General features: G+C 40.0%; 1 protein-coding gene across 2 annotated transcripts in view; it reads left to right on the top strand.

Moving 5' to 3' along the window:
* The window catches only part of AGAP2 (ArfGAP with GTPase domain, ankyrin repeat and PH domain 2), a 296663-nt gene that overhangs the window by 4198 nt on the left and 268719 nt on the right, over nucleotides 1–23746 (top strand). The gene's annotated exons all lie outside the window — the stretch shown is intronic.

Here is a 23746-nt window from a genome sequence, read left to right as displayed (position 1 = left end):
AGTGAAAGTACCATAGATAAACATCAGGTCTACAGCTAGACAGAGCTGTGCTGTGGGGCAGAACTTTGTAAATATCAGATGGGAAGAAATGTAAATCCTTTGGCAGGTAAAACAGCTCTTACATATATATCTCATGTGTATATTTAGCTGTTTGTCTGGAATTTGGCTTTTAATGCTAAAACAGGTCTATCGTCTGTTTTTCAGGAATAAGCCTGTACCATACATTAAGTTTTACTTGCGTGAGATGATACTCTTGCTGCAAATAAAAAATATAGAAATATCTTATGTCCATTAGCCTTCAAAGTGGACTGAAAAGGGTATTCTACCAGTATAATCGCCAATACCTGCTAAGATTTGTAAAGAAATGTTCAAAAACATCACTTGTGTTATTATCTAGTTTGAATAGCTTGGCGACCTCTAGGTATCATTCACACAGGCATATTTAAGTTTACACCTATGTAAGTGTCATGTGTTGCCTGCAACGGGATGCACAGGTGTTCCATGTATCCATGTGCAGGAAGTCCCTAAATTGGAATGCAGTGAATGCATAGACACATCTGCTGCTCCCAATGTGACATCTGTGGACCCTCATGCACCTTGCGTGTCCATGCAGTCACTGTGTCCTAATTTAAATGACTGTGACTACCTGCAGGTGGGTGCGTGGAACATCTGTGCATCCTGTGCAGGCAAAACACAGCCCTCACACGGGTATATGCTTAGATACGCCCGTGTGGAGGAGACTTGATTATTACTAGTTTCATACAGGCTTTAGGGCCTTTGTCAAGGGGCTTTTTTTGGTTTAAAAGGTTTTTCAATCCCATGGGAATGTAAAACCCACCCGTAGCAGATAGAAGGCACCTGTTAATGAATTCTGAATGATCTCAGAAGCACCTTAAATTGATGTCAAAATTATGTCATCAGCACAAGCCCAAAGCCCATTGACACCAACCCATAAAGATGCTAAACTGCTTGTTTTTTGATCACATGGTATTTAATGTCAGCAATTGGTCTTCTTCCCACCTTGAAATACAAATCTCTGTGTCTGAAGTTTTGTAACAATTCAAACATAGTGAATTGAAATCATGTGTGACCACTATTTAACATCTAAAGTTGACTTAATTATTTTTGTAAAGTTAAACTTTTTGAGGAAAGTAGGGAATTTTGGTCATATTTAAAATTTTCTTGCTATATTTGTATTTATGGAGGAGATTTCCCTTTACTATTTTCTCAATAAACATGTCACTGGAACAGGAATTGAGTGGAGATCTCCACACTGCAGATGCTAAAACGTACCCTTGCTATACGAAATGAAATATGTTTTACTTGCATCCTTGTTGAGGACATAGAGACATTCCCCTCAACTTTCTGTCTTGGGTATGGAAGAATTTATTTAACAAAAACACAGATGGATAGGGGAATCCTCCCTCCCTCCCATTGCTGGGAGGTGTATCAGATTGCATGATAGCATGAACCATGAGTGATCCATAGATTCAGTACAGAAATACATGAAGGTAAAGGAATTGTATTATTCACAGAATCAACAGAAAATCAAGGGGAAAAAAGAAAAATACTGCAACCACTACATCTAAGGATTGGTAAGCTGCAATATATTCAAATTGAACTCCATGGAAAATGTAAAACTTTCCTTGCAGTGGGACATCTCCCACAGTGCTTGTTGTTGTCTTGGGTGCTATTAAAAAGCAGTTTAACTTACTCCATCCCAAGTTCCCTTAGGCTTCTATGACTGGTCCCCCTGAAGCCTCTTCTTTTCAGCTCTCTGCTTGCAGGTCACACTCTGATTTCATCATGTACAGTTCAGGACCAGCAGTCCTGCATTGTAAGTGAGGATGCTGAGGGCCCGGGAAGTCGGCTGCCAGGGGAGTGAGGGATAAGGCAATTAAATTGCTTTTTTATGGTATCCTTGACAAATACAAGCATTTAACCCTGGTAGTGCAGGGGTAACACACTTGCATCCTTGTTGAGGACATAGAGACATTTGCCACAACTTCCTGTCTTGGTTATGCAAGAATTTATTTAACAAAAATACAGATAGCAAAAAAAAACAACAACTCTAAAACAAAGACTGATATGAAATATGTAGTTACACTGGCCATACATGGTTCAGTTTTCTTCGTTCGGGTGAGTTATAAAACTGAACCAATTCCCCCATCCACACAATCAATGTGGATGAGGGAATTCCCCCATCCATACTATGGAGTTGGATAGGGGAATCCTCCCCCCTCCCATTGCTGGGAGGTGTATCAGACATCAGACTGCATGATAGCATCTTTCAAGGAAGAATAGAATTGGTACTAGTATTGAGTGAAGATTTTTTTAAAAAACTAATCTAACCATAATAAAATCTACACAGCTTGGCCTGATATTTATTTTATTTGCAGATGCTCAAGAGTTAAACTACCTTACATTTCTTATATCCCACTTGCTGCGCACACCTGCCATGGAAGAAATGAAGGATCCACTTGCCTGGCAAATTTTTTTATTGAGTACACAGAGGCAGAGATAAAAACCCTTGTCAAGTTTTTATTTCTGTCTGTATCCCGGCTGGGATGATTTCTTCTCTCTGTTTGTCCTGGTAACCATTTTCACTAGGGCTGAAAGTAAGGGAAATCCCAAAATTACCAGTTTTCACTGAAACAGGAATAGAAAAGAAATGTTCCTGTGGGGTCACTTGTTGAGGTCGCAATAGTACAAAGCTGGCCACACACATATAGATTTTTGTTGTTCAGCCTGAGGGCTGAATGAAAGAAATCTAATAGATTCCTCCATCCACTCTAAGAATGTGGATGGACAAGTCTCTCCTGCCGGGTTATTGTATTCTGGCAGCTGGCATCACCAGCTGTCAGAATACCAAAACAGTACTTGCATCTGATTGGATGCAGACAGTGTTCAGCTGACAATTTTTCAACAAGCTCAACCAACAAATGCTGATTGAAAACTGCCAGCAGGGCCATACTCTTCTTGAACTTGGGATGAGCCAGCTGGAATCGGACAATATTTAAGCAGTGTATGGCCAGTTTACAAGAGTACTTCCTTTGCTTTTTAGAGGTTTCCTTTTACTTCTTTTTGTGTCTATGGGACAGGAAGTGAAGGGAAATCTCTCCAGTGGAACACAGACGCAGAAAAATAAGTCTACATTTTTGTCTCAGTTCACACTTGTACGATTTCAGATGTGACTTTAGTCACACAGAATGGTATGACAATGGTTTTCAATGGTGCCCATGTGTCACATACCTGGTCCTGAAGTCAAAATGTTGAGAGGGCTCTCCTTGTGGCTAACTGCTCAGTGTCCCTCAAGATGGTAACAGGGATCACTAAGCCCAAAGAAGCAGGGATTTCCGGCTGGGGCACAGGTGTCAGATGCTGATGTGGTGTCCTTCCTGCAGGTGGACTCTGGATGAGATGAGCAGCTTGTCCTAGGAAGGATGCAGGTTGTGCATTCAGCACACAGGTGGAGCATAGCAGCAGGCTGGTCACAGTAGGGCAGTGCAGTAGGCTGGTCATAGCAGGTAAGTGTAGCAGGCTGGTCACAGCTGGTTGGCACCTTGAGTGGATCACAGCAGGCAGGGCAAGAAAGGAGGCAAAGTTGGGAGTCATAGCTAAAGTCAAGGAACCATTGGTCAGCAGACAGAGGATCAGAGACATGGTCAGGCAAGCCGAGGTCATACACAGGGCAGGAGACAGGAGCAGATCCATGGACAAGCCAAAGTCAGAGCAGGGAGAGAGACAAGAAGAGTCCAAGAGCAAGCCGGGTTGGTAACAGGTGTTTCAGAAGCACAAGCACACAGAATCACAGGAATCAGGAAGCTGAAGATCAATCAGTGATGTTCGTGTGCATCAGTCATCCCTTTAAAGGCCAGTGGGCACCTGTTCTCTTCCAATGTGTGTGCACCCATTTCTGTGCAAATGGTCGCGTCATGTTGGATATTAGCAATTATCCCAGGTCTCTGGGCAAGTTTTCTCTGGCTTGTCCCCTGACACTGTGCACATCAATGCAACTCAGCACAGCCAGATTATGGAAGAGGTTCCTGTACTAATTTTGTGTGATTCCAGCTTGGTTTTGGCCCCATAGAACATGTAAACTGCTTCAAAGTAGCATCCAAATTGCATTACATAATCGCACTGAAAGTCAGATAAAAATCACTAAAAAAAGGTTTTGATTTAGAACATTTAAGGAGGTGTAGTTAATTCTTAAATATGGTTACCACCTTTTTCTGCCCTACTGAGTGTTCTGTTCTATATCTTTTTGGAAGGGCTGTTTGCTGTTGAGGCCAAGTTAATTTTGCAATATTAGCTATATATCTGAAAATTTTCTTTTTTAATTAAGGGATTTAACACTGTTTGGGACTCGACTAGGTTTGTAGGGATCAATACTGAGTATAAATAACACTGGAAGTCATTATTGAATATTGCAAGTACTTAGGGAATTTATCAGCTTTGGGCAGGCATATTTGCTAAATGCTAAGCAACAGATAAATATAACATTGTAGCAAGGTTTTTATATTTTGGGACATACCAGCTGCAACAGGTGAATACAGTTTCAGACTTTCCCAGAAGGTGAACAGTCACTTAAAGCATATCTAAACAAAAACAAAAAAATTAAATAGTTTAGTTTACCAGTCCTTTCTGGCTTCAATATTTTTCAATTTTCAGACCAAGAACATTTTCAAAAAGTAGAGAAATAACCTGCTGATCCTGCCAGAAATGCAGCATTCTTGTAAACTATAAATCCTATCAATCCACCACGTGGTGGAGATGAAGAAAGGCAGACATCTGTGTGACAACCATGAGCGATCCATAGATTCAGTACAGAAAGACATGAAGGTAAAGGAATTGTATTATTCACAAAATCAACAGAAAATAAAGGGTAAAAAAGAAAAATACTGCAACCACTACATCTAAGGACTGGTAAGCTGCAATATATTTAAGTTGAACTCCATGTAAAATTCAAAACTTTCCTTGCAGTGGGACATCTCCCACAGTGCTTGTTGTTGTCTTATGTGCTATTAAAAAGCAGTTAACTTACCCCATCCCTCGTTCCCTTAAGCTTCTATGACTGGTCCCCCTGCAGCCTCTTCTCTTCAACTCTCTGCCTGTGCGTCACACTTTGATGTCATCATGTACAGTTCAGGACCAGCAGTCCTGCATTGTAAGTGAGGATGCTGAGGGCCCGGGAAGTGGAGAGTGTCAGCTGCCAGGGAAGTGATGGATTAGGCAATTAAATTGCTTTTTAATGGTATCCTTGACAAATACAAGCATTTAACCCTGGTAGTGAAGGGGTACAACAACTGAAAGGGGAGTTTTGATATTTCCCTGCAGTTGAGCTTTAATTTTTTTGGGGGTAAATACTACTCTAAAACTTTTTGTTTGTTTTAATAACATTATATTGTGTGTAAAGAAGAAGCATTTCCATTTTATCTCTGTGTGGACATTTGAGGACAATGTTTAAATGAGGGGCCATGATATGTAATTTGGTGGACATATGAGCTGTACAGCATGTGTACGCTCACAGGGACCTCTGAGATCTTGGTGCTCATTACGGATGGGGGCTTGTGTCAGATTGGGTAGGTGTCAGCATGTCCAGACTGCTCCAGGTAATATAACCACTGACCACAAATCAATACATGCCATGAATATGGGCCCTTTGCTCAAATACACCAATATAACATTGTGTTTTCCCATTAAACATCAATGACTGTTCACACTTCTTTAAACCCCAATCTAATAGGGCCCGGACACCAATGTAATGAAGACATTTTTGCCAACCAATATGGGGGTTAGGAAATTATTATTGATCTCCGTTGTAACAGGGGAATTTACACTAACCATCAAAGTAATATGGGAATTTACACTGAGCAACAAGCCCCCAATATAATGGTGGTGAGTATAAATGCCCCTATTACATTGGTTGGCAGTATAAATGCTCCCATTACATAAGTGAAAGTGTAAATGCCTCTTTTACATTAGTGACCAGTTTAAATATACCCTTTACATTGGTGGTTAGTAAAAAAAATATAACTTCTGCTGAATACCAATGTGTCAAGGAGGCCTTTACTGTGGAGGAGGAGTATAAATTTAAATTTAATGGTGGCTGAATATGAGGGGGCCTCACATTAGAAGGCATGGTAGGGGCTGAATACTGGTGTTTGGTAATATAAACAGCTTTTGCAACATAACATGTTTCTGCTGGACAATATATTGGGGTTAATTTACTAAAGAAAAATAGTCTGTGTACTTCCATGTTCTAGATCTGAGGGGGGCATGCAAGAAAAATTAAGAAAAAAAAATGTTTGCTTGCACATGATTAAATGATAGAAATCAGCAGAGCTTTCCCTCATTTCAGAGCTTCCCCTCAGATCTTGCGCAACTGCACTGGCAATACATTTACTTTTAACAAACAAAACAAATAAAACTGTGCAAATTCTCCACTAGTACAATGCACAAAGCTGAAAACACTTTAAGAGGACATCCTCTCTTAAAAAAACACTAAATGGCAAATAAATGTTGCGCTATGTGTAAAAAAGATGCATATAAATTGTGAAAACAACTGCGAACATAATATATACAAATGTTGTAAGAAGTGATATAATATAAAGTCTATATAAAGGACGAACTAATAATTTTTAAAGTCCACGTGTATAATATCTCAAAAAAACTATTGGTGAAAAGAACTTGCGTTCCTAAAATGCAATGGTATATATGTACAAATCTTTCCATCCGACTAGTCACCAACATGAACAAACCACCACCATGTGGACAAAATGGAGGCTTACCAGATGAAGAGACCCCTTAACTACATGGGGTCATTAAATGCTTTGTGTCAATATAACACCATCCAGACTTATATGTCAAATCTGAATCCAGGTTCTTCTTAGATAAGTATGCCATTCCCTTGGCGTTGTTGTGACATTATCATGGAAAATAAAACATGCTTCTCATAGTGCAGTAAAACCAATGTGCCGTTATTGCACAAATATAAAATCCTACTTACAGATGTAAAGAGGAATAACAGCATTTATAGACAGTTTCCAGAGATGACGTCAGAGGGAGGCTCCGCCTAACGCATTTTGGCATCAAAAGACATCTTCCAGGGCTTAGGAAGGGGGCTGATGAAGCCCTGGAAGACATCTTTTGATGACAAAATGTGTTGGGAGGAGTTTCCCTCTGACATCATCGCGCTGTCCGCCATATTGGAAACTGTCTATGAATTATGTTATTCCTCTTTACATCTGTAAGTAGGATTTTATATTTGTGCAATAAAGGCGCTTTGGTTTTACTGCACTATGAGAGGCATGTTTTGTTGTCCATGATACTGTCCTGACAAAGCCAAGGGAATGGTGTACTAATTTAAGGGGAACCTAGATTCAGATTTCACATAGAAGTCTAGATGACATTATATTGACACAATGCGTTTAATGACCCCCTGTATTTAAGGGGTCTCTTCATCTGGTAAGCCTCAATTTTGTCCACATGGTGGTGGTTTGTTCACGTTGGTGACTAGTCGGACAGAAAGAAGATTTGTACATATATACCATTGCACTTTAAGTTCTTTTCACCAATTGTTTTTTTGAGATATTATACACATTGACTTTAATTATTAGATCATCCTTTATATAGACTTTATATGATATCGCTTCTTGCACCGTTTGTATATATTATGTTCATAGTTGTTTTCACGATTTATATGCATATTTTTTACACATAGCGCAACATTTATTTGCCATTTAGTGTTTTTTTTAAGAGAGGATGTCCTCTTAAAGTGTTTTTAATACACTTACTTTTACCTTTAGTAAATCAACCCCACTGTGATATCAAAGTCTCTGCTCTCGCAGAAGATACAATGTTCTATTGTAGTTTGTAGATTCTTGCTAGGTGATATCACATGTAGTTGCTTTCATTTGCTATTACAGTGCAATTTACACAATTTGCTGTAATGGCATGATACTGTATAATGTAATGTTACAATACAATGATTTGTGACAGTGACATATTAGGGTCAGTTCACTAAGATGGATGAGTTATCTTTACCCCAATTTCTATTTTATCTCTTGATAATTTTCTCCTAAACCTGTACAATTATTAAACATAAGTATCATTTTTGTGTGGAGTTTTTCCTTGAAATGACCAATTTTTCAAAGATCATTAGTTCAGCTCACAATTCAGTGAGCTATAATGTACTGTTTGTTAATTGTCATTACGATAGTGTTAATGGGGGCCCAAACATCATTTGTGAATAGGGCCACTTTGTCTGCCACTGGCCATATCTATGCCTTCTATTAGTTCATGATTTTTATCTGTGCAGAAGTCATCTTAATATGCTGAGAAAGAGCAGTGGCCATATTGATCTTAATTATCCTAATTAAAGACTTGCTGCTTACTGAATTCCAGCAGATCAGTTGCATGCATGATGTATACATCCTTTCTGGTATGCAAGTCCAGAGATTTCTCCTTTCCTGTCAAAAGTGGAAAAAACATTACCGCTTCAAGAATCACTAGCCTAAACCACATATGTAAGTAAGGGGTATTGCTCTCACTGGCAGCATGATTGTTGAATGTGACAATAGACACTTGCCATCTTCTAAAAGAAGCTAGCAATTGCAGCACTGTATCTCTTTCTCGAAAGGTTTGCTTAAAAGGTTTCTTTTCATAAGTCTTCTCATTTTTATAGGCACATAAGGTGTACATTTGTTGAGAAAATGTATCTTAAAGTTTAACTGCTTATAGTTTGCCTCCACCGGTGTCTTTCTTAACCTCTATCAACATGCGAATAACATTTTAAAAATATATGATTTTCATTGAATACCTTACTTAAGACCCGGTGAGATTATCACTGGGTCTCTGTGACTCTATATAATGCATCAGATTTTTTTAAACTCCAGCTAGGCTCCAGAACCAAACTTTTCATTAGCAAATTGTCTAAATCACAACTGGACTTTTTTATCCAAAAGCATTGGCCAGTTATCTGTAGCTACCAGCCAACATTTCTCTTCTGATCTAACAGAATGCCCATTATTTTCTCCTATATGCTAAATCAACAACATAATTGATCTCTGAGAGTCCAGAAAACTCTAAGATGGAAATTCTGACACTTCTGATTCCCACTGTGAACTGTCTCACCCCCAACGTAACACTTTTTTCTTGGCCAATAAGGCCAAAATATGCATATGAATATATTTGAGGTTGCTTTGAAGTCAAATAATTTCCCCAATTGACCCTAAGGGGATTATATTCTAAAACTGGAGAGTGCAAAATCTGGTGCAGCTCTTTGTAGAAACCAATCAGCTTCCAGGTTTAATTGTCAAAGCTTAATTGAACAAGCTGAGGTTAGAAGCTGATTGGCTACCATGCACAGCTGCACCAGATTCTGAGTGCACCAGTTTTAGCAAATCTACCCCTAAATGTCCAGATTTGAAGGATTCAAGGTGACTCTTGAATATGATACAGAGGACCACTTATTATGCAATTCATCCAACTTTATATATTTTAGCTTTACTAAATAAGCCCGGAAAATTAGTTTCCATAGCCCTGTCTTTCAAAAGGTGGACTACTTTCTACTAGCCTGATTAAAGTGCCACTTTTGTGTTGACCAGAGTTTACAGGTTTTCACACATGATTTGCTGGTGGATGACAGGTCAAGAAATTCATCCTGGTATTCCTTTACTTCCTGTCCCAGTGATGCAACATGAAGTTGGAGGAAATTTCCCAAAGTGAGAGCGAATCTCCTCTTAGACAGTTGACCTTTAAACAGGTGGAAAATCGCCCATCAGCTCTTGTTCTGGGCACAACTCCAAAATGTTGGATTTCCCCTCACTTTCATTCTGACTATCAATGTTCACTAGTGCATAGAGAGGGGAATCTCCCCAATAGGGACACAGACAGAAATAAAACATAACAAAGGGTCTAACCTCCTCCTACTTTATCTGAACGTGTTGTATTTACACTGTTTTAAAGCACGCTCATGTGGAGTGATTTGTACAAGTATCTGAAGCCCAGGAGCTGAAATATCAGCTACTGGGTTCAGATACCTCTTGGGCCGCACTGTTGGTTCCAGCGCTAGTCAGGTGGGACAAAGAGAAGAACCACAGGTGTCACCAAGACCAATGTCGCTGGGACAAACAGACACTATCTCTAGATTCCAGTGTATATTTTTTATATTGGAAGGCATAGTTATGATTACTGAATCTACTGTTTAGCAGCTGTCAAGGACATTCTTGTCCACTCACTGACAGATGAGCTGAGATATGTAGTTTGATGATGGAGAGCTACATGTTACCATATATACATTAAAATATGTTTTTGTTATTGTATGCAGAAAGCATTATTTGGTAAGAAGAACCATCTTTATGTTCATCCACAAACAGTGATTCTGGGGTGATTCTGGGGCATAAGAGTAGCTTTAACCAGGTTGTTATTTAATCCTCTAGCCATGTCTCATTGTTCACAGCAGTCAATTAGGCACTATGTAGCTTTGAGTTTATGTCTTGTTAGTCTGTATACTGTGAAGCGAGGCATTTGAAGGATAAAATAGTGTATTTTATCATTTTAGGCTTTATTCTAATGGACATCACCTGATTATTGTAAAGATGGAATTTGGGCCTGTCTTTGCACTCTACTGTCTATTTGGTTTTGGTTAATTCTTCTAGACCTGCCTTTCTCAACTAGGGTTCTCCAGAGATAGCTGGGGGTTCCTTGAGCAACAACTGACACCAATGACCTTTAAAGCTTTAAGGAGGGGGATTCTTCTAACTGTAAGAACCATTCTTCCTACTGACCATCATGCTAATAATCATTGAGCTGTAGATATAGCAATTATTAACAGGCCTTCCTTGAGACCATAAAGCTACTTCAAGGGTTCCTCAAGGTCAAAAAAGGTTGAAAAAGGCAGATCAAGAGCTTACTGCATGTCTATCTAACATTTTAGAGCACCTGGCTTGAACTCTGCAGCCTGGCAGAGAGGCCTACATTTTGTGTGTGTATGTTTTAATAAAGCAGACCTTCTACACACAGGAAGTGGACACACTGTGTAAACAATAATGGATTCAGGTTATCAAAGGTCCCAACAGTGGCTCTCTTGGAAGTACTGTCCCTTTTCAACCAAATTTCTCTGTCCCTTTTTTCTCTTCAGTTGTTGTCCCTTTCTTTGGTCTGAGGTATAAACCTATTTAAAAAAATAAATTTTTAACTACTCTAAACCTTTCATCCAACCTCTAAATTACTGTATTAGTTTTTACATATATTTCTTTTTTATATGTCTTTTAAAGGATAAGTTCACCTTTCTGAACATGTTACACCTGTATTTAAGGTGTAACATGTTGAGCAACCTTTCCCCTTTCCCTGTGACAGCGGGCAGGGGTTCCTCTCCCCACCCCCACCGTCAGATTTCAAAAACAACGCAGCTGTGTGTGGCTTTACCAGCACTGCTGAATCATGCATTCACAAGAATCTGTGAATGAATGAACTATAAGTCCCATCTGCCACCGCAGCAGATAGATTCTAGTTCTTAATTACCTGCGATGGCACTGGGGAGCACTCTCATTGTTCATTAACACCATACAGAGGTTCAGGCAGAAAGTTGTAGCAAGTGTCTGAAGAAGCCTGGCATTGCACCCACAATCTACTGATCATGGGTGCAGTGCTCTGCAGGCTCCTGGGAAAAAAAAATCACACTTTTTTTGTACCTGCAAAAACTTGGGTATTTATTATTATTATTTATTTATTTATTTTGTAAAAGGTGTGCTTAGCCTTTAACAAGTTAGTATATTTATTTTATTATTTACTACAAGTATAGTGCCGACAATTTACACACTAATTTACATATACAGTATATTATACATTCATATCAGTTCCTGCCCTCAAGGAGCTCACAATCCAAGGTTCCCAAATTCATACGCACACATACTAGGGCCTATTTACTGTATATGAGAGCAATTTAACTTGTGAGCATGTCTTTGGAGTGTGGGAGGAAACCAGACTACCCAGAGGAAACCCACACACGCACAGGGACAGTATGCAAACCCCATGCAGGAGTTAGTAAAAAAGTTAGTGATGTAAAAAAGAACTTGTGGATTTAACTAATAATGTTTTGCTTGTTAATTCTTGATGGTCAGCATAACTGGCAGATGTAGCATAAGTGTGTCCTTTGCCTTCTTTGTGCTATTTCTCTTTCCCATATCAGAAAGTTGGGTGGTGAAGAGTTGTATTGCAGTCAGCACTCTTCCTGGCATTAGCAGAGGGTTTCAATTTCACACTACACATCTACCAATTCTCAGTAGGCTGGATCAGCTCAAGCATCAATCAGTCAACCTTTCTATGGCCACTCAGAGTCTAACATTTTCCCTTTTGAAGCAACATTCTACCGTAAAAGCCTTCAGTTAAAATGCCATGCATCCATGTGTGTAGATTTCCTAGCACATTTAATTAACGTTTGTGAAATGCATTGCAGGCTCCACACTTTCTGCTCACAGTGATAAAAGTAAATAGCAGTTTTTTACACATTTGGCATGGTATCTGGATTTTAATTAAAAAGGTAAGAAATATTACATAAAATTTGTGGATAATTGGATAATTATGTTTCTGCCATGGTTACATATTTTAATTAAAGCATACATTTTAAAGTCTACCTTGTATAATTAGAATATCTGTAAATAAATAACCTATTAAAAAAACATAACTATCATAATAACTACATATTTGTTGGCTTTTTTTGTGAAAGGTATTAGGGAGCCGCCCAATATTGTATATTTGTAGCGCCCTGTGCTTCACTGTAGTCAGCGGAGCAAGGATCTGTTCTTTTGGTTTCTTCAAGGTTTTCCATGCTGGATGATTGTTTCTGATTGTTTCAGCATGGAATCAATTGGTTATGAATATTTATCAGACCTCAGCCAATCCCTGGGAGGGGGTACCCAGAAGGTGGCTATATATTTCGGAGTCCTTTCTGGAGCGTTCTTTAATCTTCAAGGAGGGTTCCAGTTCTCCAGGGGCTGCTGCTCCTGGGAGGTAGCTAGTATGAGGGAATATTTTGAGTTTGAGTTTGAAGATTTGCTAAAGGATTTTTGCTGGAGGGCACTGTCCTGGAGTTATGGTTTGGAGAAGGATCTTTTGTCGCCTTACTGAAGACTGTCATTTGTGAGCCAGGTGACAGACAGCTCCTGGGACATTGTGAGTAAAGACTTAGTTTGGGACTTTCATGTGTGCCTGCTGTTATAGGATTTGCTCTAAGAAGTTTGTCCTCTTGTTGATACCTAATATTGTTTTGAAATATCCTGATCCCCTTAAATCCCCTTCTGTTCATGTTTCTGCAAAAAAAACCCCACAAAACAATCACCTAGACTGAGCCTGAGTTCTCAGTGTGTGTGGAACTGTGTCAGTAGTTGGCAGCCTCTGTACTAACAATGGAGACCTGGGCATATTCTCAGCAGCCCATTCTAGGGAGACCACTACATATTATTCAGCCTGTTTTCTTTTTTTCTTTATTGCAAGGCTTACAGGAGACTTTGATTTGTGCTCTGGTTCAGGGCAGAAAGAGTGGAGATCAATTGCGTCATAGATCATATGACCAGCAGACCAGGGTCTCAGTTTGACAATCTCTAAATTCCGAGCTAGATCATCTGCTCAGCAAAACTATTCAAACCAAACCTTCTCTGAGTTCTTTTCTTTTCTTTATCTCCTTAAACTAATTTTTACCCTAGGACAAGAAGTGTGTTAGGACTGCATGACTCCTCCACATCTCCATAACAAAGGAGAGGTGTTCTAAAGTTCACAAAGAGCACTGTGGATAAAACTCAGTGATAGCAGTTAGCAGTGTCAAAGATGACATAAAATTATCAGCTCACTGAATTTTTTTCAGAATCAACAGGTATTTATCAAGTTGATATAATTGATATCACTCTATAGGTGGTGTATTTAATAGACTAAAAGGAGCAAATAAGATAAGTTCATATTTGGGTTTACATACACATATGTTATATTGGGCAACACACACAACTGTGATATATAAGCCCTGGAATGGGATGGAGGGGACATCTGCTCAGGCATCCTTCATGGTCTGCAATATGTTACTGACATCATAGCCTTTTGTGTATTTAAAAAAATGCCTTGTTTAAATATGGAGGAATTAGAGCCAAATATGGTATCACTTTTATCTAATGATTCATGAATCTAAGAACAGCTAGTTTGCAGTTCAACACCTGATACCTTGATATATTTTGTGTTCTTGCTACATCTTTTCAAAGCATTGAAAGCTTCCACTGCATGTCCAGTTGACATGCTAAGAGTTAGGCATAGCTTCACTCAGTAACATACAGAAATTATCAAACATCTAAAAGAGTTTAAAATGTGGGCCCAGTCCACCCAATTTTTTTGTGACCAAGAATACCTTCTGTTTTAATGTGTACATACTGTATACCCTAAATATTTATCAGTTTGGACCCCTGTTCATTTTTAATTGTGGCATATGTCTTGTTGGAGAAATTTCCCTTCATTTCCTGTCCCAGAGGAGATGCAGGTATAAGACATTTTTTACCAAGTGAGGGGTTTTCCTCTCTTAGACAGTTGCCATAGGAACTGGTGTCTCTGTTGTAAGATGTCCTCTGACATCCTCTTTCAGTGAAAATTGTATAGTTTGGATTTTCCATCACTTTCTTCCTTGGTGACAGTGGTTACCAGTATAAATAATGAAGGTGAATCTCTCTAGTGCAGACATAGACAGCAAATAAAAACCTGACAGGGGTCTGACCCTTATCTACTCTATCCAAAATTTGAGGTGACTGTATATATGATTTAAAGTGTTACTAAACCAACAATAGTAAAATCAGTCTGTATATATAGTAAAGCATGCTTGTTATACTCACTGTGGAATTTAAGGGGTTATCCTCTGCATTGTGCAAAAAGGATGTTTGATTCTGTCTTCTCTGATCCTCTCCTTCTTCCACATTCCCCATTTCATCTCCTGATAGAACACAGCCTCAGGGACACTCTGCACATGCTCAGTTTGGTGAGTACTGCTAGAGATTTATTTTTTTCTTAAGAGGGTGCATGTGATCCACACAGGGCCAATCAGCACTGTCCAGACAGAGGGTCAGGGGTTATGAATTTTCATAGAACACAACAAACACTTTTCTCCTGTGCTAGGAAAGGACTCAGTAGACCCAATAAGAATGTTCTGGAATTTTCTGGAATATGCACTGCTTGCTGCCCTCAACAGACCGGGGTGGTCCAAATACACTAGATGCAAATGGAGAAACAGAAAAAGGGTGCACTGACCTAGTGCATTATTGTTTAAAATATTTATTGAAGAAACAAAGTAAGTATAATACTTACAATAGACATAAAAACACAGGCATGTCAAACTGACCAAGATATATGATCCAAACAACATCTGAGTCCATATGACGGAACCCTGGATGACCAACTGGCTAACGCGTTTCGAGGACACAACCTCTTCCTCAGAGCCCATCGTTGGACTTACTTTGTTTCTTCAATAAATATTTTAAATGATAATGCACTAGGTCGGTGTGCCCTTTTTCTGTTTCTCCATTTGCATTTAATGAATTCTCATAGGCAGGGGTGGACTGGCCATCTGGAAACTCGGGCAGTGCCCGAGGGCCCGGGGTCATGAGACGCCCCTGGTACCTTTTTCATAGACTTTTTTGAGTTTGGGCAAGGACATAGGGGCCCCATGATCCCCTACTGCCCGGGGGTCCCATGAGTTGTCAGTCCACCCCTGCTCATAGGGCAGTGACAGGAGAATGAAAACTCCTCCTACAAGCTTTAACCAGTGCTCAGCTAGACACTAATAGAAGTCACAAGACTGCTCTAATTGCTGATGAGAAAGGGTATTTAGCAGTTTATAGTTACTAAAATAATTGCATTTCCATGTTCTGTGTACTATGGGAGACAAGATATAGTAAATCTGGCTCCTGAGTTTAGTAACACTTTAACTCTCCAGCATCAACCAAAACCTGAAATAACAGTTTCTGGTAGACTGACCTTTTAATACATGTGGGAAGGTCATATGACTTTTTAATTGATTGGATAAAAGACTTCCTTAAAAACATTTACAATATTTATTTAATGCTATGCTGTCATTGAAGCAATTGAGCTGAGTGCTTGGAAAATGTGCCAGTAGAAAAATGCATAGGAATGACATGCTGTAACTTCTGGCAGCACCCAAGGCAATGTAACATTTCCAAGGTCACCGTTAACTTCCGATGCTTATTTGCAGCTCACAGTTTTCATGCCAGGATCAAATTAACAAGGATATGAAATAAAAAAAGGATAACATAACAGATTGGTTTAAACTAGATAAATAATTGATTCACATAGGACACTCTCAGGCATTCTGATTTCCTTTGACCTGGTTTTGTAGCATAAAGCAATACATAGCAAAATTAACTTCTCAACTGGACATAAAAAATATTTGTATTTGCTTTATTGACAAGGATGCTAGAAACCTAGGAACATGGAAGATTTGTGGCTGAAAAAGGACAAGTGGTCCATCAAGATTTTCCTTTTTATTCTTTTTGTCTGGGTAGAAATTAGATCAGGATCATAGGTTTGAGATTTCCCCAAAAAAGGCCTTAAAAGTTATGATAATCTGATAACTGAAAGGTCACTGTGATAAGTCCATTTTCAGTGGGCCTGCAATAAAGATGTATGAAGACTGCATTTACAGTCCTGACAATTCAAATTGCTTGACTATCATACTTACTGGCTTCAGTACTTTCTGGGTAACTAGTATGTAGACCTGGAGGTATAATTTCCTAATGTTCAAGTTTAGTGTGTCAGCGACAATATATTGTAGCCAGAGACAGCCAAGCAAAATGCAATTTTCAGAAGAAGGTGAGCAATGTCAGCCTTTTTTTTCTAAAAAAAAAGTCCCCTGGTAGTGTTAAAAAAAAAGCTCAAGATGAAATACCCAACTTCAGTCTGGAACTGTCTCTCACAGTACCTCTTCTCCACCATAAGATGTCCTGAGTCTTTGAGTCTGAATTATGTCCAGTGTTGTGTAATCAAAAAGATTGAAAGCATACTGTGAGTGCAGGGCATCATTTCCACACCCCCCTAAGATAGTTTCACTGGGGTGCCCTTCATTCACAGTGAAAAGGTGTAGAGATGGCACTAATATCTTTACTTCAATGGTACTTTCTGCATCAGTAAGGATCACCCAATCAGGAGAAGAGGTAAAGAGGACCTTATGGTGTCATATCACCAGACTGAAGACTTATGAAAAAGGTAAGTATGCAAAAACAAAGAGCAAAACATAAAGCCAGTGGAGGTGGAGCACAGAGCCTGGAGATGGGCTTTTTTGTGAACCTAACATTAAATATATATATTTTTAATTTCAAGTGTATTCGTGATAAATAACACTTAGAGGCACACATTACCTTTCACAGAATTCACTTTACTATACCTGACAATATCTTATCCTGCTTTTTTCATCCAAAGGATGGCACTATCTTTATTCAGGAATTATTCAAGGTCAACATTTATTTCCTGGATTGAAAAGCTGGCTCAATAATTCCCTATTCTATTAAAAACAGAAGTTTTACCATATTCTCCTTGGGATTTAGTGGGCTTCATGTCTCCCTGACATCTCGTGTTATTTTCTTTCTATGCAGTATTGATGTTTATGTAAATACTGTGGTGTTGGTTGTGTGAGAGAACAAAAGAGGTTGATCATTATCCTACAGTGTGGATCTTACAGTGTGATATTTTTACTTTAGACTGCACATTATCAGCCAAGTTTCCATGAAATACTAGGTTTACATTCGAAGGTTGCTACGGGTTCCTTGAGTAATGGAACTGGACCTTCTACTTGACCGTGTCTGAATAATTCCAGGACCAACTTCACTTGGCAGAGCCAGAGGTGTGGAGCACCTGTACTCTTTTGCATAAGTAACCACTGGTTACCAGTGATCTTTTGTCTGAAAGGCTGGCATTCTTCCCAATTACAAAAGTAAGACAAGTTTTTACCACTAGCTTACAGTATAGTGGGACATTATTTCTATTGACCCGCATTGTAAAAGACATTTATCTTTCTACTGACCATAGATGTAAGTAGCTCATACAGTGCTTCTGTCTGCACTTCTTTTTTGGCCAATTTATTGTTTCCTTTAATTTAATTATATTTTATGAATATTTTGATTGTGTAGAGCTGGAGGGTTTTAATAAATTATCTGCTTTGGATTTCAGGTACTCTAGGTATACCATATTCTTGAAATATTATACCTTCGTTTTACTGGTCATGTTAAAGTACCAAGATAACATTATTTTTTAGCAGGGATTGCCTGAGACATAAATAGCCTCATGCACACTGCAGCTCAAAGAATCTGCTCCTACAGACATTTGAGCTGTTTTGAGATTTTTTTTTCTCTGCCTGTTAACTCCCCTCCATGTTAGCATATGTGTCTATGTACATGATAGGCATTTGCAGGAGTTTAGTGGCAGGGAAGTTTACAGGCAGAAAAAAAAAACATCACTTGTGCATCCAGAAGAGAAGTTTTTGAGCCCATAAAACGTTCAAAAGTAAAGAAAACATGCATTAGCTCACATAAACACACATTAGCATGTGTTAATGCATTCTACTGGCTAGAATTCTAGCTAATAGAATGCATTAATGCCAGATGAAGGAAGCACATTAATGCAAAAACGTGACATTTTTGATTCTGAAAACCCTCGTAGCTCAAAACACGTTTTTGAGCTTCTCAGTGTAAATGAGGCCAAAGGGTTTGTCTAAGAAAAAAAGCAAAAAAGTTGAGAAAGCTGTAAGAGTACATGTCTCCTTTAAAGTGGACCTGGGCTCAAAAAGTCAAGGTTTGCTGTTATAGGCAGTAATCAGAAATGTGAATTGTGGCTGAGCAGTTTGGTAAACAAAATTTTCTTTTTCTTGAATTTCTTTTTTGAAAAAGTGCAGTGTACATCCTGGTATGTGGAGTATAGGAACTACAGTACAGCCTCATAGCTATATATCTTCAGTATGAGATCTAAGGCACTGCTGCCTTTGACTGCTAGTCACAAGAGATCTGGATTGAGATTTGGTTTTGGCATGTCATTACCAAGATGGCCACCTCCACACAGAGATACAGCAGAGAACAAAGCATGGTCACTCAGTAATAGAGAAAAGATCCCTGCTGGGGGACAACAGGCGATACTGGTGACTAGTCCTTTGTCCTATGCTTGTCTTTTTTGGACACAGCTTCCAGAGTTCCATATTTTGTAAGGTCAGACTCACACATGAATTTGACTTCATAACTCACTTCCTACATATTTCCGATGTTATAGACAGTGACCTTCAATTCTGACCCAGTCATCCCACATTAATTTGTTTTCACAACTCTTGTCTATTACTATCCCAGCTAATGACACCATTGTATAAATATAATGCATCCTTTGTTCAAATGTAGAAAAGGAATTTCCCTAGATAACTAATTTATTGTTCTTTATAATTCATTTCCCAGTTACATAAATAATGGGTTATTTGTTACCTGAGGAATAGCCAGTCAGCCGTATAATATATGAGATAATGTAACTCCTGCTATAATTAGAAGAATATTAGGATTCACCACATCCAATGAATGTATAAATGCACAATGCCTGTGTTCACTACCAGGTTAATATCCTTAATGAGTGGCAAAACTGGCACTTACACAGTCACTGAAGGACACAGATTGACAGACATTGATGGATGGAAACAAATGATGACAAACAGAAATGATGGTGGCAGACACTAATGGGAAAATGTAGAAAGGTTGAAGCTAGGTACAATTATTCCTAGTTGTTCTTAAAAAAACACACCCACCTTGGACCATTACATCTACTAGGCAAATGACCCCTCAAAACTAATTAGATATTTTCCATATTGTATAAATGATTTAACCTTTAATCAGAATGTGATATCTATGCAGATGTTATGTATAGGATTTTTGATATATACTTGATAAGGAAAGTATTAAATAGGGATAAGCAAACTTGGCTGATTTTACTTCAACAACTTTAGTATCTCAGAAGCAGCTCTTGCAAACTGTGTGCTTGATATTCAAGCGGAGTTCCAGCTGAAAAAAAAAACGTCAGCAGCTACAAAAACTGTAGCTGCTGACTTTAAAATACAGCCACTTACCTGTCCCTCAGCCCAGTGGTGTCCTCACCACTGCTGGTTTCACTGGCTGTCTTCTTTCCCCAGCGCCAGCATCTTCAGTGTGGGCACTGAGCTGTCACAGCTGTCACAGCCGGGCACCCACTGCGCATGCGTGAGTAGCGCTCTGCTTTCTGAATGGCCTGTAGTCTTCTGGTACCTGTCATCTGTCCCAGCAGACTACGGGGAGAAGGGGGAGGACAACTTCCACTTACGATCGCCTAGGTGATCATAGCGGAAGTGGGAATGGGTACCTGTCAAATTCAGGTACCCGCTCCTCAAAGGTGCAAATCCTTAATGGAGAGCAGAGGACAAAGGCTTAAAGTGGAACTTCCCCTCTTGGGTGGAGCTCCGCATTAAATACTAGATTGATGCATGACAGTAGCAGAACACTATAGTATCAAAGGGAGTAACACTGTAGCAATGTTATTTTGCTACATTGTAAAAACTCTGGTTCATTCTTAGCAGATCAGTGTGGTGACCTTTGATCTGCATATTATGTTAGTTAAAACAACCTTGCGAGTAAATGAATATATAACTGTGTTCCTATTTTCTATTTATTTATTACAGACACTTACGCAGCACTTTACATCTCTTATATATATTTTACATTCACATCAGTCCCTGCCATCAAGGAATGTATACAGGGTCGCCATCGGGGGGATGGGGGGGAAGCCCATACACATATATGGGGCCCAGGCATCCCATGGGGCCAGGGCATCCTGAGGGCAGGGCAGACTGGGTCAGGGGCAATTGCGGCATGAATAAGCAAGAGTCGGAGGAGGAGCAGGAGGCGGAGTCTGTGTGTGCAGCTGCCAGAGGAGCATCTTCTCCCCCAGACACCATGACTGACTCGCATAATGTGGAGAGTGGTTATACCCCTCTAGCTACTGCCCTCCACAGCCACTGGCAGCCTGGCATAGTGATAAAATGAGAGCGGGGAAAGCAGCTTGCATGGGAGTCGGACTGTATCTGCCCCGTCTCCTGTCCTGGCTTCCTGTCTCCACTGTCCTCCTAGCCCCTCCTTCACTCTGCTGCTTGTCCAATCCAAGACTCTGCCTCCCTTTTTTGTCCACCCCCACCTCAGCCATGTGCATGCAATGCACTGTGCTGTGAGAGGAGTTCTGTGGGCAGCTGGGCGGCAGTTTTGAAACAATAGCTGCTAACTGCCACAGCCCTGGGGGAGACCAGACTAAAGGGGGGAGGCATAATTGGTGAATGTTCCTCTCCCAGAACAGCCACCCTCTCTCTTCCCCCCACCCCTTTATGGTCTGCTCCTTCTTTCACCCTTCTCCCCCCTTTCCTCCTCTCCCTCTCCCCCCCCTTCTCCCCTCTTTTCTTTCCCCCTCTCTTCCTCCTTCCCAACCTTGCTCTCTCTCTCTTTGCTCTCTCTCTTCACATATGGGAATTTTGAATTGTGGGCAGAATTACCTCGATTCTGCCTGCAATTTCAAAATGCTCTGCTAAAATGACAAATCGCGCAATGCAAATTTCAGGTGATATTCATTCGATATTCAATCGCTCTGCAACACTTGTCACTCAAAAGAAACTCCTGTTCCTTTTTGGGCGACAGGTTTGGCACAATGCAGTGTGCTGCATGATTTATCACGTGACAATCACAGCAGAAACACACTGCATTTTTAGGGGCCATTAAAATGAATGGTACCTGAAGTTTGCATTGTGGGATTTTTCATTTTAGCAGAGTGTTTTGAAATGGCGGGCAGAACCGCAGCAATTCTGCCTGTGATTCAAAACACTGATATGTGAACGGAGCCTCATTCTCTCCCTTGTTCTCTCACTCTCATTTTCTTCCTTGTACTCTGTCGTTCTCTCTCTCTCATTCTTTCCCTCATTCTTTCTCTTTCTCATTCTCTTCCTCATTCTCTCTCTCTCATTCTTTCCCTCGTTCTCTCTATCTCATTTTCTCCCTCATTCTCTCTCTCATTCTCTCTCTCTCATTTTTTCCCTTGTTCTTTCTCTCACGCTCTCTCTCTCTTTCTCTCACTTATTCGCTAATTCTGGACTGGAGGGGAAGAGAACATGGGATGGAGGAGATGGAACTGGAGGAGGACATGGGATGGGGGAGATAGGACTGGAGAAGGAGTGGGAGGAGGACCTGGGATGGAGAATGAGGAGGACATGGTATGGAGGAGATGACACTGGAAGAAAAGGACATGGGATGGGGGACATGGGACTGGAGGGGAAGGAGGACATGGGATGGAGGAGGTGTCACTGGAGAAGGAGGACTTGGGATTGGGGAGATGGGACTGGAGGAGAAGGACAAGGGATGGAGGAGATGGGACTGGAGGAGGAGGATGTGGGATGGAGTAGATGGGATTGGAGGAGGAGGAGATGGGACTGGAGAAGGAAGAGGACATGGGATGGGAGATGGAACTGGAGGAGGAGAACATGGGATGGAGAAGGAGGAGGTCATAGAATGGAGGAAGAGGAGGACATGGGATGGAGGAGATGGGAATGGGGGTAGAGGAGATGGGACTGGAGGATGAGGAGATGGAAGTAGAGGAGGAGATGGACATAGAATGAAAAATATTCCAATATAAACCAGCGCAAAACACAATTAATAAATAATAAATAAATATAAAATAATTTTCAAAGTCCAGTGATGAAAATAAGTGACCACAATACCGTGACACAAAAATCTAAAAAAATATATATATAAAAGTCCAGTGATCTAGAAAAACTTTCTTAAAAAATATAATAAACTTCAGTGCTTCAAATAATTCTTCCACCATCCACCAGTGCCAAAAACCAACATAAACCGCACTCACCAGATATTGGTGAGTAAAACACCTTTCAGGATTATTTAGGGCTCCTGGACCCCCTTTGAGGACTCCTCTTTTTCCACCTCAAACCTATGGGTGATTCTTCAATCGTATTTCAAAGGATAAAAACCAGCATTTATTTAAGGACATCATACGAATTTTCGAGTAACAAATACGAATTTCCACAGCTCCTAGGAACTCACAGCCTTGTATACAGCAGGATGACAGCCTCCATAACAAACAAACTTTCTTACAAACTTTCTTTGCTCGTCCAAAAAAAATAGAATGAAAAATATATTAAGTTGTAAGAGTGTTCAAATAAAGCTGGGTGCACTGAAGGACTTAGTGGGATGGCCATACAACAGATTCAGTGGGATGGCCAGTGGACAGGCCCTGGGGAATGTTGGTGGTCAAGCCCGGGGGGCCCAGGCCTACAGCTGTGTAAGGGTCCCTAAAATTTCTGATGGCTTTCATGGCCATACAATTTAAGGTCCCTTACTACTATCCATACCCAATTTAGTCAGGAGCCAATTAGCCTACCAGCATGTCTTTGGAGTGTTGGAGGAAACTGGAGAACCCGGAAGAAACCCAAGCAGGCAAAGGGAGAACATGCAAACTCAGGCAGGTAGTGTTGTGGTTAAGTTTTAAACAGACAACCAAAGAGGAATCCCCCCCCCCCCCCGTTAATTTTTTTCAATCCCTTTATACATTGTTTGCTGGGTTATCCTCAATAAACATACTCACATGCCCAGCAAATCCAGTGTTGCATCCAATGTTGTTCTGCTGGAATCTACCACTGTGCTGCTGCACATCC

The sequence above is a fragment of the Staurois parvus genome, unplaced genomic scaffold, assembly GCF_062004578.1.
Source record: "Staurois parvus isolate SC_StPar_1 unplaced genomic scaffold, SC_StPar_1.0 ptg000023l, whole genome shotgun sequence".
Classification (NCBI taxonomy): domain Eukaryota; kingdom Metazoa; phylum Chordata; class Amphibia; order Anura; family Ranidae; genus Staurois; species Staurois parvus.
Note: the sequence above shows the minus strand (reverse complement) of the source record. Positions and strands in the feature narration are given on the sequence as shown.